The 20,302-nt window shown below is 49.3% G+C and overlaps 3 non-coding genes across 3 annotated transcripts; 1 reads left to right on the top strand and 2 right to left on the bottom strand.

The window, feature by feature from the left end:
• Window positions 1-8,963: 8,963 nt before the first annotated feature.
• Window positions 8,964-9,036, bottom strand: TRNAV-UAC (transfer RNA valine (anticodon UAC)). Its single transcript has one exon. It is a non-coding gene; the product is annotated as a tRNA-Val (tRNA).
• Window positions 9,037-17,530: 8,494 nt separating this feature from the next.
• Window positions 17,531-17,604, top strand: TRNAT-AGU (transfer RNA threonine (anticodon AGU)). The gene has a single exon. It is a non-coding gene; the product is annotated as a tRNA-Thr (tRNA).
• Window positions 17,605-19,988: 2,384 nt separating this feature from the next.
• TRNAV-AAC (transfer RNA valine (anticodon AAC)) lies at window positions 19,989-20,061 on the bottom strand. Its single transcript has one exon. It is a non-coding gene; the product is annotated as a tRNA-Val (tRNA).
• Window positions 20,062-20,302: the final 241 nt, after the last annotated feature.

Raw genomic sequence — 20,302 nt, 5'->3', positions numbered from 1 at the left:
GGGTGCAGGAGAGCGGGCAGTGGCTGGTGGCACAGGAGGGGGCGCAGGGGTTGGGGTGAAGAGGGTACAGGAGAGGGGCAGTGGCTGGTGGCACAGGAGGGGAGTGTGGGATTTAAGGGCAAAAGGGACACAGTGTAGGGTTAGGGCACAGGAGGGGGGCAGGAGTTGGGGTGAAGGAGGTGCAAGGGTCGGGAGTGCAGGAGCTAGGGGGTAAAGGAAGAGGGGAATCGTCCAGGGGCGATGGGGAAGTGCCAAAGTCTAAGTTTACCCAGGGCACCATTTCCCCTAACGCTGGTCCTTGGTAACATTTCTTGCTGGGAGGGGGAGGGGAGAGAGATGAGATGTTTTCTCTGTTTCTTTCCTCTCCATTTTCTGCTCCTTCCTTCAATTCCAGAAACCTCCCTTGTGTTTTCAGACTGTGCAGTGACGTCCTCCCGACCCCAGGACTCTGGAGCCTTTGGAGCAGAAAGATCCCAGGAGCTGAGGTGAATCCAGGAGTGAGTAGCTGGCAGGAAGGAGTCCTAGCAGTTCTTCTGGGAACACAGGTGAGGAATGACTCCCCCTTCCCTAGAATCTCCCCATGGGAACAGGGAGGGTTGTGTGATAAATTCCTGTAACACTTCTGCCCCTCTGAGTTGGCAGAAACAAGGGCTGGGTTCAGTATCTGGGGGTTCTGCTTCAATAAACAATACAAAACTGGCTCGAGCCCCCACCCAGTGACCTGGGACAATTACACATCACCCCCCTGGGTGCCTCTAGGAGGCAATACTTCCCCTCTTGCAAGCAGGGAGTCTGAGCCGCTCCACTCCACCAGCCATTCCATGAACCACTCCAGTGGTCCTTCAAACTGCTTTGATGGGGCAGCAAAGAGCCACCAAATGTTCTGAGGGCTGGAGAAAAATGCCTTCTAGTGAGTAGTGAAAGAGCTCAACCTGTTTAGCTTATCAAAAGAAGATTGAAAGGTGACTTCACTGAAGTGTTGAAGTACCTTCAGGGAGAGAAAAGACTGGGTATTAAAGGGCTCTTTAATCGAGCAGAGAAAGGCATAACAAGACCGAAAAGTGAAAAGAGAAATTCATATTACAAATAGGGCTCAAAAATTCAGCAGTGAGGATGATTCACCACAGGAACAAGCTACCAAGGAAAGTGGTGGATTCGCCATCTCCTGATGTCATTTAATGAAGACTAGATGCCTTTCTGGAAGGTTTTTCCCCCAAAGTAGCTCTTGTGTCATACAGGAGGCCTGTGATATGCAGGGGGTCAGATTAGATGCTCTAATGGTCTCTTCCGGCCATAAAGTTGACTAATTTCTGAAAAAACTGAGTGTAGCATTGGGAGCAGCGTCTCATGTTTTCCTGTCTAGCCGGCTTGCTGCCTAGAACTAACACTCCTTGGATGGGGTGATCCACAGGGAGTAGCACAAACCTCCAAAGTGCCTGGCCAGGGGCAGGACATTGGCATAGCAAGGGAGGGGCGTGACAGTGACATCACAAAGGCCTTTTGCAGGACCTCAGACTATTGGTCCAAGGTGGTAGGGAGGTGGTGACCTCACAGAGAGATGCTGACATCAACCAGGCAGGACAGGGGTGAGGGGCCAGGGAAACCTCAGAGACCCTTGGGGCTTTGTTTCAGCAAGTCTCCTTCTCCAGGTCTCTCTTTGAGGACTGAGAGAGTATTTGGGTTCACGGAAGTGAGCGCCAGGAGGAACCTCTTTCGAGTTTTCTCCTTCCCTTGTAGTGATTTTACTAGAAAACAGCCGTCCCTGTTTAGAAGGTAAGAGCCTCCTCGAAGGAAGGGGTATCATGGGGGTGTCACAGTTCAGATGCCAATGCCCCACCGCCCCCACTGTAAGGAAGCTCCTGCCACCTTTTCTATGTTTGCAGGGCGGGAGAGAGCAGCATCCACGGCAGAGATTTGTTCCTGGCTGCTGGAGCAGAGCAGCAGGCTTAGCTGTCCGAACTTCCTGGAGCTATGAAAGGGGAGGGCCCCATGGCTCTGTAGCAGAATTCAGGGCAGGCGAGTTCACGGCGGGCATTATGGGATACTGGAGGAGGCCAGTTATGGTTATATAATGAACGGCAGCATCTACACTGGCACTCTGTCCCTTTAAGTTTGCTGCAAAAAGCTCTAGGCCTCTCATCGAAGTGGTTTTATTTTGTCACCAAAACAGGGCAGTTTTGTCACCAGATGTGGCATTGCAGTGTGTACACCAGCCACAAGTTGCTGACCGAAGGGGAGTTGTGAGTTTTTTCACAGACCTGAGCAATATAATTCTGCTGAAATAATTTTGTAGTGCAGACCTGGCCAAAGATTTACATACACACACACACAGCTTGAAGGAAAACCTCATCTGCTCCTCCGCTTTGCAGAATCCAAACACAAGCAAAGCTTGTCAAGTCCTGGTGGAGATGGCAGAGAGTCAGGTGTGGTCAGACAGCGTGTTTTAGCTACATGCAGGCACCATGGCTTAGCTGGCTAAAACACTTATCTTGTAAGCAGGAGATCCTGGGTTCAGGTCCCTAGGGGAGTAGCTTTTGGGGTACATGGTATTGGCTACTGTCAGAAGACAAGATTCAGAGCTAGATGGGCCTTCGGCCTAGCCCAGTGTGGTTTTTCTTATCGTTTAAATTATGCTCAGAGCCACTGATAATAGAGTTACTGAAAGTTTGGGGGATAAGAGCTGATAGGACAGCGGTCCAGTCCCCTCGCAGGTGACCTCCTCCCTCTGAGACAGGGGCAGGTCTGAGCTCTCGCACCAAATGCTCATTGTGGCTGCCAGAATCTGTGGGCAGCTCATTTAATTTGCATTGAGGGTTGAGTCCTGCTTTGTGCCCAGTGTCTGAGAATGAAAATCCTAAACCGCCCTTTGAAACAACAAAAGCAGCAGGACGTGTTATTGTCCCTGCCCCAAAGCAGACAGAACAATGGAGAAATGCCTCTGAGTCCACGGTAATACTCCACTGCCATTTTACCTTTTTTGCTTGCTAAACTCCCTCCCAACCTTGTGGGGTCCCAGACCCCGGTATTGAGCCTGAGCTGAGATGTCTACACTGCAAATTTACCACCCAACGGCCCAAGCCCCAGGAGCCGGAGCTGGCATGGGGCAGCCCTGGATGTTTCATTGCAGTGTGGACATAGCCTAGCATATGTCTACACTGCCATTAGCACACCCAAGTCACTATTCTCAAACCCTGGGTCAGCTGATTCAGGCTTGTGGGGCTTGTGCTACAGGGTAATAAAATTACAGTGTAGACACTTGGGCTTGAGCCCAGCCTCTGAGACTCCACAAGGGGTGAGGGTCTCCGAGCCTGGGCTCCAGTCTGAGCCCAAATGTCTACACTGCAGTTTTTACCCTCACAACCTGAGCCCCAGGAGCCCAAATCAGATCATCCAGGCCAGCCAGGCCACAGGGATTTTATCTCAGTATAGCTGCACTCTCAGGGTACGTCTACATTGCAATGCAAGCCCAGGGTTAGCAGAAGTCATGTCAGCAGCTCCAACACATAAACCTAAACCATGAGGAAAAGACCCACCCACAAATAAGCTGGGCAGTGTCCTTCTCCCTAAGGTTCGTAAGTCCAGCAACCAAAAGTCATTTAACATGAGCCATCTCCTCTCTGCACCCCACTCACAGCTGTTGTCCTTACTCAGTGCAAGCCCAGAGGTGCCTCTGTAGAGTTCATCTGCCATCCTGGGTGGAAAAGGGGGAAAATAAGAAGGCACCATACTCACTATGTTGTCTAGGGACTCACTCACCCCTCCACAGCCACCCTGTCCTAAAGTTAGTCCAACACATAAATTTTAGCATGAGGACTCAGGCCCCAGCCCACTTGGCTTTGGAACCAATGTCCCCTGCCTTGCAAGTGCTATTGAATTGAGCGTGAGTCCCTCCATCGGGGTCTGCCAAGCACAGTTCTACTGCCCTCGATTCACATAACAAGGACAACAACACTTTATTTCTCCTGTCCCAATAGCAAGGAGACTGGGAATCCAACACCAGGCAAAAGTGATCATTTTGGCAAGCAACCCAACATATTTCCAACATACTGTAAAATCCACATGAAGACTCATACACGAAACCTTGCAAGAAAATCTTCCTGAGGGGGTCTGAAGCACCTGCTGCTGGGGGGAAGGAGGGAGATGTGGGTTGAGATTGAGGGGCACTGGGAATAGGAGGGGGCTGTGGGTTGGGACAGCGAAGAAGGGTGAAGAGGAGCAGGCTCTGGTTGGGCGTGAGGAGCAGTGAGCATAGGAGGGACTGAGGGTTGGGACTGAGGGGCACTGGGCAAAGAAGGGACATGGGTTTAGGCTGAAGAGTATCCTCATTTGGAGATCCAGCAGAACAGGGGAAGGCAGCAGGTGATTCTAATTCCATAGGGATATTTTGTGTGTGTGCGTGCAGGGGAGGAACATGCTATATGACCAGAGGTCTTTATTCCTCCAGCCTGCAAGGACAGAGGGGCTGTCAGGAAGTTGCCCCTTCAATCCCCCACACACAAAGGCCCTTCTTAGAAAAGGCAAAATCCTGAAGAGAAAAAACATCAAAGACGACTCCAGAAAGACAGATTTTTAAGATATAATGAGTAGTTTATTACCTGACCAGGGACTTGAAACCTCAAATTAAAAGTCTAATGTTTTACCAACTGAGCTAGTCAGATTCACAAACAAATACAGCAAGTTGGTGCAGAGGAGAAACTAGTCAAGGAAACAAAAGCAGGAAACAATAGGGGAAACCTGCTGCTTTCTCTAGCCTGGTCAACACTACAAGTTTATGTCCAATTTAGCAGCATTAAATCACATTAACCCTGCATCTGTCCACACAACGAAGCCCTTTATATTGATATAAAGGGCTCTTAATACCGGTATCTGTACTCCTCCTTGATGACGAGTAGTGCTGAAATCAGTATTGCCATGTCAGATTAGGGTTAGTGTGGCTGCAATTTGACGGTATTGGTCTCTGGGCGCTATCCCACAGTGCACCATTGTGACTGCTCTGGACAGCAATCTGAACTCGGATGCACTGGCCAGGCAGATAGGAAAAGCTCCGTGAACTTTTGAATTAAATTTCCTGTTTGCCCAGTGTGGAGTGCTGATCAGCACAGGTGACTATGCAGTCCCAGAATCAAAAAAGAGCTCCAGCATGGACCGTTCGGGAAATACTGAAGCTGATCTCTGTATGGGGAGATGAATCTGTTTTATCAGAACTCCGTTCCAAAAGACGAAATACCAAAACATTTGAAAAAATCTCCAAGGCTATGGTGGACAGAGGCCACAATAGGGACTCAACGCAGTGCTGAAATTTAAGGAACTGAGACAAGCGTACCAGAAAGTCAAAGAATGAAATGGACGCTCATGGAGGGAGGGGCGACTGAGGATTGTAGCTATCCCACAGTTCCCGCACTCTCCGAAAACCATTTGAATTCTTGGCTGAGTTCCCAAAGCCTGAAGGGTCAAAAACATTGTCGCGGGTTGTTCAGAGTATATGTCGTTCCCCCGCCTCCTGCCCCCATGAAAGCAAAGGGAAAAAAATCCTCTCTCACCTTTTTTCAATGTCACTGTATGTCTACTGGATGCTGCTGGCAGATGTGGTGCTGCAGCGCTACACAGCAGCATCCCCTTCCCTTCCCTTGCGGACGGCAGGCAGTGCAGTAGGACAGGTATCCATCATCGTCGTCCCGTGAGTGCTCCTGACTGGCCTCGGTGAGGTCGGCCGGGGTGCCTGGACAAAAATGGGAATGACTCCCAGGTTCATTCTCTTCTTTAAGCTTTGTCTAATGGAGATTCAGTCCTGCCTGGAATATCATAGCAGCTGGAGGCTGCGCTTCCCTCCCGCCTTTGATCCCTGCTTGCAGAAGCAATAATGTCAGTGTTGTTTCAAATTCCTGCATTCTTTATTACTTCATCACACAAATGGGAGGATAACTGCCATGGTAGCCCAGGAGGAGTAGGGGAGGAGGGAAGCAATGGGTAGGGTTGTTGCAGGGGCACCCCCTAGAATGGCATGCAGCTCATCATTTCTGCGGGATCTCTAGGGCTCTGACCCGGAGCGGTCGTTTGCCCCTCCGGTTCTTTAGTAGGCTTGCCTGATAGTCTAGGCAGAACTGACTCTCCATTAGACAAAACTTAAAGAAGAGAATGACCTGGGGAGTCATTCCTATTTTTGTCCATAAGCCCATGGCCGACCCCACCGAGGCCAGCCAGGAGCACCCATGACAGCAGCAGATGGTACAGTATAACTGGTAACTGTCATTGTCAACTTGCAAAGCAGCAGACGGTACAGTAGAGCTGGTAACCATCTTTGCTAACTTGCAAAAAGCAAGGGGATGCTGCTGTGTAGCACTGCAGTACCACGTCTGTCAGCACCATAAAGACATACAGTAACAGTGAAAAAAGGCTGAACGGGCTCCATGGTTGCTGTGCTACGGCGTCTGCCCGGACAATCCAGGGAAAAGGGCGCAAAATGATTGTCTGCCGTTGTTTTCACGGAGGGAGGTTTGAGTGATGACATTTACCCAGACTCACTCATGACACTGTTTTTGCCCCATCAGGCATTGAGATCTCAACCCAGAATTCCAATGGGCAGGGGAGACTGCGGGAACTATGGGACAGTTACCCACAGTGCAACGCTCTGGAAATTGATGCTAGCCTTGGTACATGGACGCACACCGCCAAATTAATGTGCTTAGTGTGGGCCTGTGTCCTTGACTTTATACAATCTGTTTCCAGAAACTAGTATCTGTAAAATTGGAATAATCCTGTAGTGTAGACATAGCCTGTGATTAACAACTTCGGTGGCTAATTGAAAGGCTGATGGTTCAAACCCAAGTGAAGATGGAGGTGTTCCTTTTTTAGTGATGAGAATCCAGTACATTTTATCAGGCAGAAAATCTCCTCAGTGCTGGTCTAGCCTCATTTGACAAGCATAAGTGGCATGTAGGAGAAGAACTTTTGCTAGATGTACTGGTGGTATAGTGGTGAGCATAGCTCCCTTCCAAGCACTTGACCTGGGTTCAATTCCCAGCTAATGCAGTGATGTGAGGTTTTCTCCTCTGGGAATTGGTTTAATTTCAGTCACATTGTATCAGTTTAGTGATGGAATGAGAGGATCAGTGTCCCAAATCCTAACAGGTCATTAAACACCCAGTGGAGGAAGAAAGGGGCGGGACTATACAATGAGCTGTTGGAGTTATCCTGGTATTACAATGTTTGGCTTATTTCTTAAAAAAATTCCCTTTACTTCCCTCTCCCTTTTAGACTCAGAGCCTTTAAGGTCAGAAGGGACCAGTGTGATCATCTAGTCCGACCTGCTGCACCTTGCAGGTCAAAAGACTCCACCAACCCACTCCTGTAAGAGACCCTGGAGGGGAGGCAGCTCTGTGCACTGCCCCTACCCCAGGCAGTGCATGGAGGCCCTCTGCTCCCCTCTCCCCATGGGTGTGCAGAGATGTACCAGCAGCACTGAGGTGGCTTCCTGCCCACTCTGCCTCCGTCCCTCCGTGACACTCCCAGAAGTGGTCGGCATGTCCCAGCATCCCTTGGGGCGGGGGGAGTGTCTCCATGTGCTGCCTCTGCCCCGAGAACCAACTCCACAGCTCCCATTGGCCAGGTACTGCAGCCAATGGGAGCTCTGGGGGCAGCGCCTGCAGGCAGCGGCACATGGAGACCCCCCTGGCCCCGCCCACCTAGGAGCTGCTGCCGCAGGGTTGTGTGTATAGGTCACTTTGGGAGATGCAGTGGGCGGGGTAAGTACCACCCATCCTGCACCCCAACCACCTCCCCCAGCACAGAGCCCGCACCCCACACCCAAATCTCCTCCCAGAGCTTTTCTTGTTTTCCTTTCACCCAGAACCATCCTTCCTCTCCTGGGCTGCAGGAAGCCACCCCTGGGAAGCCAAGAGGCAGGTACAGGATTCTGCCTCCCACCAGCCAACCGTGCCACCCCAGGCTTTGCAGAACAAATGGTGGTGCTCTACTAACCCCACTTAGCCGCACTGAGGCGCTTAGCTTCTGCCCTGCCTTCCTCAGCTCGACTTTCCTCTTTTGCCCCATTCCTGCCTCACTTCCTCCTTTGGAAAATCACGCAGAGGAGGCCAGCAGGAAGAGCCGGCCGCCATAGGCCAACCTCCCAGGGCAGAGAAGACCAAGCCACAAGGCTTCAAAAGGTGACTGGCCCAGAACTTCTAGATTTCCCCTGCTGATGCTAAGGCTTTTTCTCAGCTCATTCACCACCCTCTGTCATGCAGAGGTTGGGGTTACTGCAGTTTTACCTGAAATTGGGCCAACTAGTAAGTGTAGGGAGGACTGATGACCCACTAGAGTTTGGCAGAAAGCAGCACATTTATTATATTGATAGATAGCTAAGTTCAAAAGAAGGGGGATGGGGTGTCACACTCACATACTCACGCTCCCAGGACTGGTTAGGCACTGGAGATGTCAGGATTCTGCAAGGTAAGTGTCCCACAGTGCAGTGATGGACGGTGTCATGAAGGTAAGTCTTCCTGAGGCACAATGAAATGCAACGTGGTGAACCACTGGCCAGGAGGTCCAGGCGAAGGGCATTCACTGGAGGTACAAGCTTATGAGTGACTCCTGAGCACAGGGCCCCTTCCACTTTTAAGGGCCTGCGCCTCATGGCCTGCGACTAGAGATGACTTGGCTGCATCTGGTTGGTCACACTGCACCTTGGGCAGTATCCATGCCCTGGGGGTGTGAGTGCTGCCTAATTAGAGTCCCAGACACCTTGTCTACCTGGGAGCTCTTCTGCTCTTCAACCAGCCCCTTCATCCCACAAGCATTCCAGGAGGGAGCGGGAGGGGGAAAGCCACTTCACAGGCATTCAGAGAGGGAGAGGAGACAAAAGTGGGAGGGAGGGGAAGTATAACAGACCTTTTGAGCACAGAAATCACTGCTGCTCCTACAACAGCAGGGACAGGAAAGTAGGAGCTGGGAAAATTAAGCCATCATGTTTCTGCCTGGTTTTGAACCAGAGACCTTTTGCGTGTAAGGCAAATGTGATAACCACTACACTACAGAAACTCTGTCAGAGGGCTTTGCCCCTCTCTTCATAAGAACATAAGGGTGGCCATATTGGGTCAGACCAAAAGTCCATCCAGCCCAGTATCCTGTCTGCCAACAGCAACCAATGCCAGATGCCCCAGAGGGAGTGAACCTAACAGGCAATGATCAAGTGATCTCTCTCCTGCCATCCATCTCCACCCTCTGACAAACAGAGGCTAGGGATAACATTCCTTAAACATCCTAGCTAATAGCCATTCATGGACTTAATCTCCATTAATTTATATGCAAAAGGAACAGGAGTACCTTGGAACCTTAGTGACTAACAAATTTATTTGAGTGTAAGCTCTCCTGGGATAAAACCCACTTCATCAGATGCATGCAGTAGAAAATACAGTAGGAGGATAGATATATAGATATATACATAGATATATATATACACACACACACACACACACACACAGAACATGAAAAAATGGGTATTGCCATATACAGTATAACAAGAGTGATCAGTTAAGGTGAGCTATTATCAGCAGGAGAAAAAATCTTGTGTAGTGATAATCAGGATGGCCCATTTCCAACAGTTTTCAGGAAGGTGTGAGTAACGGTAGGGGGACAAATAAACAGGGGGAAATAGTTTTACTTTGCGTAATGACCCATCAACTCCCAGTCTTTATTCAAGCCTAATTTCATGGTGTCCAGTTTGCAAATTAATTCCAATTCAGCAGTCTCTCTTGGGAGCTTGTTTTTGAAGGTTTTTTGTTGTAATACTGCGACTTTTAGGTCTGTAAATGAGTGACCAGGGAAACTGAAGTGTTCTCCGACAGGTTTTTGAATGTTATAATTCTTCATGTTTGATTTGTGTCCATTTATTCTTTTATGTAGAGACTGTGTGGTTTGGCCAATGTACATGGCAGTGGGGCATTGCTGGCACATGATGGTATATATAACATTTGGAGATGTGCAGGTGAATGAGCCTCTGATAGTGTGGCTGATGTGATTAGGTTCTATGATGGTGTTCCCTGAATAGATACGTGGACAGAGTTGACAATGAGCTTTGTTGCAAGGATAGGTTCCTGGGTTAGTGTTTGTGTTGTGTGGTTGCTCGTAAGTATTTGCTTCAGGTTGGGGGGTTGTCTGTAAGCAAGGACTGTCCTGTCTCCCAAGATCTGTGATAGTGAGAGACCATCCTTCAGGATAAGTTGTAGATCCTTGATGATGTGCTGGAGAGGATTTAGTTGGGGGCTGAAAGTGATGGTTAGTGGCATTCTGTAACTTGCTTTGTTGGGCCTGTCCTGTAGTAGGTGACTTCTGGGTACTCTTCTGGCACTGTCAATCTATTTCTTCACTTCAGCAGGTGGGTATTATAGTTGTAAGAACGCTTGATAGAGATCTTGTAGGTGTTTGTCTCTGCCTGAGGGGTTGGAGTACATGCTGTTATATTTTAGAGCTTGGCTGTAGACAATGGATGGTGTGATGTGGTCTCGGTTAAAGCTGGAGGCATGTAGGTAAGTATAGCGGTCAGTAGGTTTCCAGTATAGGGTGGTGTTTATGTGACCATTGCTTACTAGCACTGTAGTGTCCGGGAAGTGGATCTGTTGTGTGGACTGGTCCAGGCTGAGGCTGATGGTGGGATGGAAATTGTTGAAATCACGGTAGAATTCCTCAAGGGTTTTCTTTTCCATGAGACCAGATGATGAAGATGTCATAAGTTAGCGCAAGTCGAGTAGGGGCATTAGGGAACCAGAGCTGAGGAAGCGTTGTTCTAAGCCAGCCATAAAAATGTTGGCATCCTGTGGGGCCATGCGAGTACCCATAGCAGTGCCGCTGACTTGAAGGTTTACATTGTCCCCAAATGTGAAATAGTTGTGTGTGAGGACAAAGTCACAATGTTCAGCCACCCGGTTTGCTGTGACATTTTCGGGGATACTGTTCCTTATGGCTTGTAGTCCATCTTTGTGTGGAATGTTGGTGTAGAGGACTTCTACCTCCATAGTGGCCAGGATGGTGTTTTCTGCAGGGTCACCAATGGATTGTAGTTTCTTCAGGAAGTCACTGGCTCTTGAAGATAGCTGGGAGAGTTGGTAGCATAGGGCCTGAGGAGGGAGTCTACATAGCCAGGCAATCCTGCTGTCAGGGTGCCATTGCCTGAGATGATGGGGCGTCCAGGATTTCCAGGTTTATGGATCTTGGGTGGCAGATAGAATAACCCTGGTTGGGGTTCTAGACTATCTTATTGCCAAGGGACGGAGAAACTTGACCAACAGCAGGGAGTGAAGAACACCTCCCTAGTGTGGGGGTGACAGTGCCTCCAGGATCCTGACATCCTAGCACTTTACACACCGTCCTGGAGCCTCCCAAAACCCCAGGACTGAGACCCCCCACTCTTCAGATGAGAAACAGGCCTGGGGAGGGGAAGCTACTGGCTCAGAGTCATACCAAGTGTCAGAAGTATGGATGGGACCCCATAGTCCTTCTTTCCAGGCCCCTTCGCTAACCACTGCTGCACACTCCCTCCCACAGCTGGCAATTACAAGCAGGCCCTCATGGCCACTCTCCCTGCCTCTGAGAGGGAGTGTGCTCCGCTGCAGCGACTGGACCAGGGGATTGGGAGTCAGGACTCCTGAGTTCCATTGCTGGATTTCCTATTGGTTCCACTGCAGGTTCTTTTCCTTTTCCTGGGGGACTTTGGGCAAGTTGCTCCCCCCTCTAGGGCTCTGTCCCCAGCCGTCAAATGGAGATTTCATACTTTCCCACTATTGGAAAGTGCTGGGAGAATCCCCCAGCAAAAGCTGCTCTGACAGTGCTAAGCAACATCTGACCATTCAAGGTCGGAGCACACTGCCAAGGAGGAGTGTTTGGCTCTGGGGTTTCATTTCAGCCCAATCTAGAGAGAGGGGCCCAGCTATGGAGTTTTGCTCAAGAAGACCAACTCTCCAATTTGTTAAGGGTGTTTTGAATTCCAGTCCTGCTCTCCAAAGTGCTTGATGTCACTTGTAAATATTAGAAGCATGCTTTACACTCCATTTTCCAAATCAATCATGAAAATATTGAATAGTACTGGACTGCGGATTGATCTCTGCCGGACCCACTAGGTACACCCTCTCCATTGGACAACCAAACATGGAGAAGGGCTCCTGGAGTCCGGGTTTTCAACCAGCTCTGCACCCACATTACGCTGATTGCAGCTGGACTGCATTTCCCTCGTTTGCCTGTGAGAATGTCCTACGGGAATGTGTCAAAAGCCTTAGTAACACCAAGCTATATCCCATCTACTGTTTACCCACCTCCACCAGGCCCAGAACCCTGCCAAAGAAGGAAAGAGGATTGGTTTGGAATGATTTGTTCTTGACTAATCCATGCTCACTAATCCTAAGAACCAAATTATCCTGTAGGTGCTACAGACAAATGGATTGTTTAAGAATGTATTGCAGGATCTCTCCAGCTATGGAAGTGAGGCTAGCTAGTCTGTAAGTCCCAGGGGTCTCTTTGTTCCCCTTTGAAAGACAGATCCTGTCTTGTTCATGGATGGGAAGATGTTCTTTTTCAGTGATTTCAGACGAGAACTGGGGCACAACACTTGGTTAGTTAAAGCCACAAAAACAGAGGCAGGAACCTCTTCTCTCCTGCTAGCAAAGAACCCCGGGTACCTAAAAGACAGGGACTCACATCCTTGAGTGGGCTTCAAAAAAGGCAGTGGTTAAAAAGTTTGGCCCCGACCATTTCTTGTTTCTGCAGACTAGACATTTTAGCAAACATTAGAATTCCTTGGTGCTAAAACACCGTGACACTCCCCTTTCTCCTTCACAGAGGACTTTAAAGCCCCTTATCTCACCGAGCCTCACGACCGCCCAGAGCTCGAGAATTGTCCCTGTTCCCATTGGACAGATGGGGAGAAGCCTGAGGTACAGAGAAAGGAAGTGTCCTGTAACCAGATAGATCAGATTGAACAGGTTTCAAACCTCCAGGAGCCTCTTACCTTCTAAAGAGGGACGGCTGTTTTCTAGTAAAATCACTAAAAGGGAAGGAGAAAACTTGAAAGAGGTTCCTCCTGGTGCTCACGTCCGTGAACCCAAATACTCTGTCAGTCCTCAAGGAGAGACCTGAGGAAGGAGACTTGCTGAAGCAAAGCCAAAGGCGTCTCTGAGGTTTCCCTGGCCTCTCGCCCCTGTCCTTACTGGATCATGTCAGCACCTCTCTGTGAGGTCACCACCCCCCATCACCTTGGACCAATAGTCTGAGGTCCTGCAAAAGGCCTTTGTGATGTCACTGCCACACCCCTCCCTTGCTGTGCCAATATCCTGCCCCTGGCCAGGCCCTTTGGAGGTTTGAGCTACTCCCTGTGGTAACCCCACTCAAGGAGCGTTCATTCTAGGCAGCAAGCTGGCTAGACAGGAAAACTTCAGATGCTGCTCCCAGTGCTACACTCAGTGTTTCAGAAATTAGTCGACTTTATGGCCAGAAGAGACCATTGGAGCAGCTAATCTTACCCCCTGCATATCACAGGCCTCCTACATGTCACAATAGCTACTTTTGGGGGAAAGGCATCTAGTCTTCATTGAATGACATCAGGGAATGAGAATCCACCACTTTCCTTGGTAGCTTGTTCCTGTGGTGAATCATCCTCGTTGATGACTATTTGGGGCTTAGTTGTAACATGAATTTGTCTCTTTTCACCTTCCAATCATTGGGTCTTGTTATGTCTTTCTCTGCTCGATTAAAGAGCCCTTTAACACCCAATCTTTTTTCTCCATTAAGGCACTTCAACACTTCAGTGAAGTCACCTTTCAATCTTCTTTTGATAAGCTAAACAGGTGGAGCTCTTTCAATAGCTCACTAGAAGGCATTTTTCTCCAGTCCTCAGAATATTTTGGTGGCTTTTTGCTGCCCTAGCTCCAATTTCACAACATCTGTTTCAAATGAGGACACCAAAACTGGAGACAGTATTCCAATATCAGTCTCACTGATGCCGTGTCACCTCCTGTAATGTTATTGACATAATCTGTAACTTTATAGATCACCATTGTGACCACTGTTCTATATTTGCAGCCGATATGATAGATAGATTGTCGTGAAAGGGGTCTATGGAGAGATTCTGATTGGCTGATTATAATTATGCTATCTCTAGATGTGTATCATTTTTATATTTGATGTTATGAATATTGGCTCTATCCTGTCTGTATTCAAACTTGTGCTATGCTTCCAAGGAACACCCCAGCCAGACAAGTTGGTGTCAGTTCTGCCTAGTCTGCTTGATGGCCCATTAAGGACCATCAGCTCTACTATCAACCCATTGAGATAAGGCAGATACGCTTTGTGGCTCAGTAAGGTATGCAAGGACCTGCCTATGGACAAAACTCAAATGTTTTTCTATGCCACGTGCTGGATAGAGTGTCCTTGGGACAAAGAAAGCAAAGACCATATGGCAAGAGACTGATGCCTCATCTTCATCTTGTCTTCAATCCTGCTTCGTACCTCTGAAGGGACTTTGCTACAAACTGAAGTTCTGTACAAAGGACTGAATGACCCATCCCAGCTGTGGATGGACTCCAGAGACTTGATTTGAACCTGCAGTTTGTTCCATCACTGCTACAAGCCTGAACCAATAACTTTGCAATTACTGTATGTGAAGGGTTAAAATTCATGTGCATTTTATATAACAATCTGGTCTATGGATTGTGCCAGCTCTTTTCCAGACCCAAAGTCCAGAGTATAATCAAGGGACCAGAAACCTAGCAAATAGTGACCAGCTAAAAGAAAGCTGGGTAAACAGAAAGACTTGCTTGCTAAGATAGGCTTGGTCAGCAAATTGCCAGGTGTTGGAACTAAGAACTAAAGAATTGTGTCTTATTCAGAGTTGCAGATTGAACAAAGAATCCCTGTTCCTATTGTGTAAGTCTCTTCTGTAGGGAGACATTCTTCCCAGAGATCCAACCTTGAGTTTATGAAAAGTTGGCAGATGTCGGTATAAGATATGGCATCCTTCCACCTCCCTTCCCAGGGACCAATGCCTGCCTTCAGACACACAGAAAACAATCTTTATTGTCATATACTTTCACTGTTTCTTTGCTTTAACCCCTAGGAATGTACCTGGAGGACAATCAAAGGAGTTGCTCCTTTCCTATGGACCTCAAATCAGAATTCAGCATAGATATGTAAGCAGAGTCAGGATAAGCTCTACACTGACATCTGGTGGAAAGAATTTCAGAGAGTGTATTTGCATAGGCACGCCTACCCTATCCCATACTGCCAAGCTGTGGGACTGCTTGGTGACAAATTGCTCACCCTCAGGTGGGTGGTACTTGCTAGACAAGGGACATGGGTTCCAAAAGCCAGAGATTTGAGAGAGAGAGGCAGGCAGGCAGGCAGGCAGGCAGGCAGGCAGGCAGGCAGGCAGGCAGGCAGGCAGGCAGGCAGGCAGGCAGGCAGGCAGGCAGGCAGGCAGGCAGGCAGGCAGGCAGGCAGGCAGGCAGGCAGGCAGGCAGGCAGGCAGGCAGGCAGGCAGGCAGGCAGGCAGGCAGGCAGGCAGGCAGGCAGGCATTTGTGTGTGGTGGTATAGTCTTCTTGTGGAGCCAGGAGCACCAGTTGCACCTCCTGTTCTCTCCACTTTGGAATGTCACAGTTGGTTTTCTTATTCTGTCAGGAATCTATGTGCAGGTCACTGAGCTGAATGCACTTTGGGCTAATAATGCACTAGCACTGGGGCTCCCCCACTAAAAGCTGAGATCACTAAGAGTTGAAATCACAAAAGAGCTGAAATGACTGAGCTGAGAGCACTGAGTACTGTGCTAACTAGTGGGGGAGCCTGAAGATATGCTGTGGAACAGAGCAGCTGGCGGAGTGGAGCAGTTGCAGGGACGACGGGAGCGGATCACGGGGCAGCTGGTGGCAGCAGAGCAGAGTAGCTGTGGGATGGGTGGAGCGGACCACAGTGAGCGGAGCAGAGCAGTTTTGCAGAGCAGCTCATGGAGCAGAGCAGCTGGTGGAGCGGAGCAGTTTTGCAGAGCAGCTCATGGAGCAGAGCAGCTGGTGGAGCAGAGCAGTTCCTGAGGACGGCTGGAGAAGCAGAATGAAGCAGCTGGTAAAGCGGAGCAGTTCGTGGAGAAGGCGGAAGCAGAACCCACGGAGAGGCAGGGCAGTTGGCCCCGGACCACGTAAGGTGCCCCTTTCTACCCAGGCTGGGGGGAGGGACCTCTACAGATAGACTCTTGAACTCTGGGGTGGCATTGACCAGAGACTTTTGGGTTGTTGGACTTTGGGGTGATTGGACTTAAAACCCTAAGCGGAAAAAGGACAGTGCCAAACGTACTTGGAGGTGGGTTTTTGTTTATGGTTTGTGTTATAACCCTGTTTGTGGTGTTTCTCCAATGGGATGCCGCATTGATTCCTTCCTTTATTAAAAAAGATTTTGCTACACTCAGACTCCGTGCTTGCGAGAGGGGAAGTATTTCCTCCTAGAGGCGCCCAGGAGGGTCTGGTATGTGAGTGTCCCAGGTCACTGGGTGGGTGCTCGAGCCGGTTATGCATTGTGTTACTGAAATGGAACCCCTGGATACTGAACCCGGCCCTTGTTGCTGCCAACTCAGAGGGGCAGAAGGGTTACAGATATTTTATACTAATAACATTTTATCAAAGTATTAATGAAATGTTAACTTGCTAACTTGAGACCATGGGTGAAGACATTATGTAACCTGTTAACCTTTGGCTACTGTGCTTATCATGTCTTGCTACAAAACCTATCCCAGAGTTTGGAACTCCCTACCCCATCACTTTCCCCCACCCATGGAAAATCTATATATTCTATTGTAATCAATTAACAGTGTCTCTGAGCCTAATAAGCAAGGTGACACTCTGCCAGTGCGGTGTGTAATAAACTCCTATTCTTGCCCTCTACACGGTGGAGATTTATGTCCTTCACAGACACCTGCTGAATAAAGAGGAGATTCAGTATCCAGCTTGGCTAAATGTGTCTTCTCTCCCCACAGCTTGGTGATCTTGTGAGGAAATGGAGAAGACTGCCTTTGCCTAGCTATACATCGCTTGCAAAAGAAACAAGTCTTTTTGGTGGCAAGTGTTGAAAGGAGCCATTAGGCAAATGTGGAGACAGGAAAAATGTCCCCCAACTCAACTGGCGTCTGTGGATGCTGAAGTCACAACACAAAGTGCTAAACAGTATATGAGCACAGGCTGGTGTCAGAAGAGTCTCTACCAAAGCCTTTTCCACCAGCAGGGGCCTCTCTGTGCACAGAACTCCTGGTAGTGTGATGGCTGCAGGCAGTGGAGAACTCTATTTTGGCATCTCTTTGTCAGTAAACATCTACAGAGGCTGTTTAAAGGTCTCTAGATAGTGATCTTTGGGAAGAGCTGGCTGAAGTGTCTTCCTAGTAACCAGGAGATCCTGGCTTGGCCTGCCAGTTCTTCCTTGCAAGTCTTGAGGGGAGTGTCTGTAGTTTGGAATTTGCAGGTGTTTTCCTGGACCATCAAAGGGAACAGTTGCAAGCATGTTCATGAGGCAGGCACCATGGTTTAGCTGGCTAAAGCACCTGTCTAGTAAACAGGAGATCCTGGGTTCAACTCCCAGTGGTGCCTTGCTCTATGGCTTTTGTCTCCTCTGCTCACATTTTCCTGTGTCTTTCTAGGAAACAGAAGAGACCTCCCTTGGTATCCAAGTCATTGCTTGCTAAGGATAAGGCTTCTTTGGAGAGAAACATTGGAAAGAATCAAATCACAAGCCTGGAGTTGATGAAAAGGCTGCTGTGACTGGTGTTGGCATGGTGGTTGCTTTGACTGCAATTGCTGCAACATAAAAGCCTGCACCACACGTCCTTGTGATTCGCTGGGGATGTCCACACACAGATGTCATGTCGTCTTCCTTTTGATTGTCACTGATGAAAAATGGAGCAGTTGGGAGAAAAGTCCCAGAGGCACTTGCCAGGTAAAGTGGAGATTAGAGATGCAGCACCCAGTGGTTCCTTGCCAAATGTGTCCACTCTTCCCACTTTTTGGTCAATCTTTTGAGGAAGCAGAGAAGACTGCCTCTGCATTGCAATGCAAATGCTTGTAAAAGAAATCGGTCATTTTTTCTGACAAGTGTTGGAAGGAGGCACCTAAGAAACGTGGAGACAAGGAAAAGGTCATCATAACTCAACTCGCATCCATGGCTCTTGAGGCCATAACGCAGAGCACTGAGCGACCACAGCTGGGGACAGAAGGGGCTTTTTCAAAGGCATTTTCCACTAGCAGGGTCTTCTCTGCGCACAGAATTCCAGATAGTTTGATGTCTGCTGGCACTGGAGATCACTATTTTGGTATCTCTCTCTCTGTCTCAGTGAGCACCCGCTGTGGTTGTTGAAAGTCTGTGATGGGATCTCCGGGATGCAACCTGAACAGTGGGACCCCTGAGCCCTTTGTCCCACCATCTGGACTCCCTCTCACACATGTGATGCTGAGACAAGCTGTGAATCTCTGCCAGATATTGCACTTACACAGACATCTGTAGGTAGGGACATAGCCAACTGAATTACATGAATGCTTCTGCAGCTACTCATAACTCTAATGATAGAGAGTCGCCCCCCCCACAGCTCTGCAGCCTTGCACTCCTGGATCATACCATCTTGCCTTAATCAGAAGCCTGATCAGTGTGAGTTTGTTACGCAGGGTCCACCCCTCCCTCCCTGTGAATAGTACATGAACCAGACTTGTAATGGAGCTGAGATTTCCCAAGAACTTCAAGCAAAATACACCAGTTTAAGTAGAGCATAAAACAGATTTATTAACTACAGAAAGATGGAGTTTTAAGGATTATAAGTGGTAGGAATAAAAGATCAAAGTAAGTTACCACGGAAATTAAAGATAAATTCACAATCTAAACTTTACACCTGATTACACTAGGCTGTAGTTAGGTTATGCACACAGGAAGGCTTAATGCTCGAGCTGCTGCACATGCTGGGCAGGCTAAAGGCTGGGCTCCCATGGCAGGAGAGAAGAAGAAGACTCGGCCCCTGGAGGGGCAGGCTGGGGCTTCCTGGATCCCATTTGCTCACAGCCAGGGCCCTGCCCCCACTCCCAAGTCGTCCATGATGCCCCCAGGTCGGCCAGAATGGAGCAGCGGTTTTCACTGCACTATGTCCACTTATGGCTTACAGGCAACTCCCAGACTCACCACAGCCCACCATCTCAGCCAGAAAGGAGCCCACTCAGCCTCACCACTGCTGCTTTTCCTTCCCCCCAGAACCCCGCTTCTCCTGGGCTGCAAGGAGCCATCCCTGGGATGCCAACAGGCAGCCACAGGGGTCTATCTCCCAGCAGCCAACCGCACCTCCATGGGTTCAGCCCTCAGAAAGGCAGGTGGGAGTTTCCTGGATCCCAGTTGCTCACAGCCAGCCCAGCCTCCACCTCTAAAACCATCAGTCATGCCCCCAGGTTGGCCATAAAGGAGCAGCCATTCTCCGCTTGGACTCAGCTTTGCTTGTTTTCCTTTCACCCAGAACCCCCCTTCTTCTCCAGGGCTGCAAGTAGCCATCCCTGGGAAGCCAAGAGGCAGGCATAGGATTCTGCCTCCCAGCAGCCAACCACAGCTCCCCAGGCTTTGCAGAATGAATGATGGTGCTCTACTAACCCCACTTAGCCACAATGATGTGCTTAGTTTCTGCCCTGCCTTTCTCAGCTTGACTTTCCTCTTTCGCCCCATTCCTGCCTCACTTCCTCCTTTGGCAAGTCACGCAAAGGAGGCCAGCAGGAAGAGCCGGCGTCCACCAGCCAATCTCCAAGGGCAGAGGAGGCCAAGCCACAAGTATCTGAAAAGTAACATGCCTAACTCCTCTAGGTTCTCCAGCCTGACACCAAGGTGCTTTCTCCACTGCTGTCAGCACCTTCTGTTATGCAGGCTTTGGAGTTATCCCAGGGACAGGCCAGTGGCAGAAGGAGGAGCGCCTTCCTGAACAGCAAGGGGATCTGGGAAAACGAAACCAGCATGTTTCTGCCTGGCTTTGAACCAGGGACCTTTTGCATGTTAGGCAAATGTGATAACCACTACACTACAGAAACTCCATCTCTTTGGCTGTTGCTCACCCTTCCACAGACTGATGGACAAACCTAGAGAAAGTGGTGGCAGCCCTTCGATAGGTCAGCTGGCAGAGCAGAGGACTGGAGCCAGCACTCAGGAAGTCGTCCTTACCTCGCCCGTGTGACTCCAGCTTGAGGGAGAGCTTCTTTTTCTTCCCCTTGCTGACAAAGAGCAAGAGAAAAATGAAAGGTCAGGTGGGCCAACTCGGTGCAGATGCCCATG

Source organism: Gopherus flavomarginatus, chromosome 23 (genome assembly GCF_025201925.1).
Source record: "Gopherus flavomarginatus isolate rGopFla2 chromosome 23, rGopFla2.mat.asm, whole genome shotgun sequence".
NCBI lineage: Eukaryota > Metazoa > Chordata > Testudines > Testudinidae > Gopherus > Gopherus flavomarginatus.
Note: the sequence above shows the minus strand (reverse complement) of the source record. Positions and strands in the feature narration are given on the sequence as shown.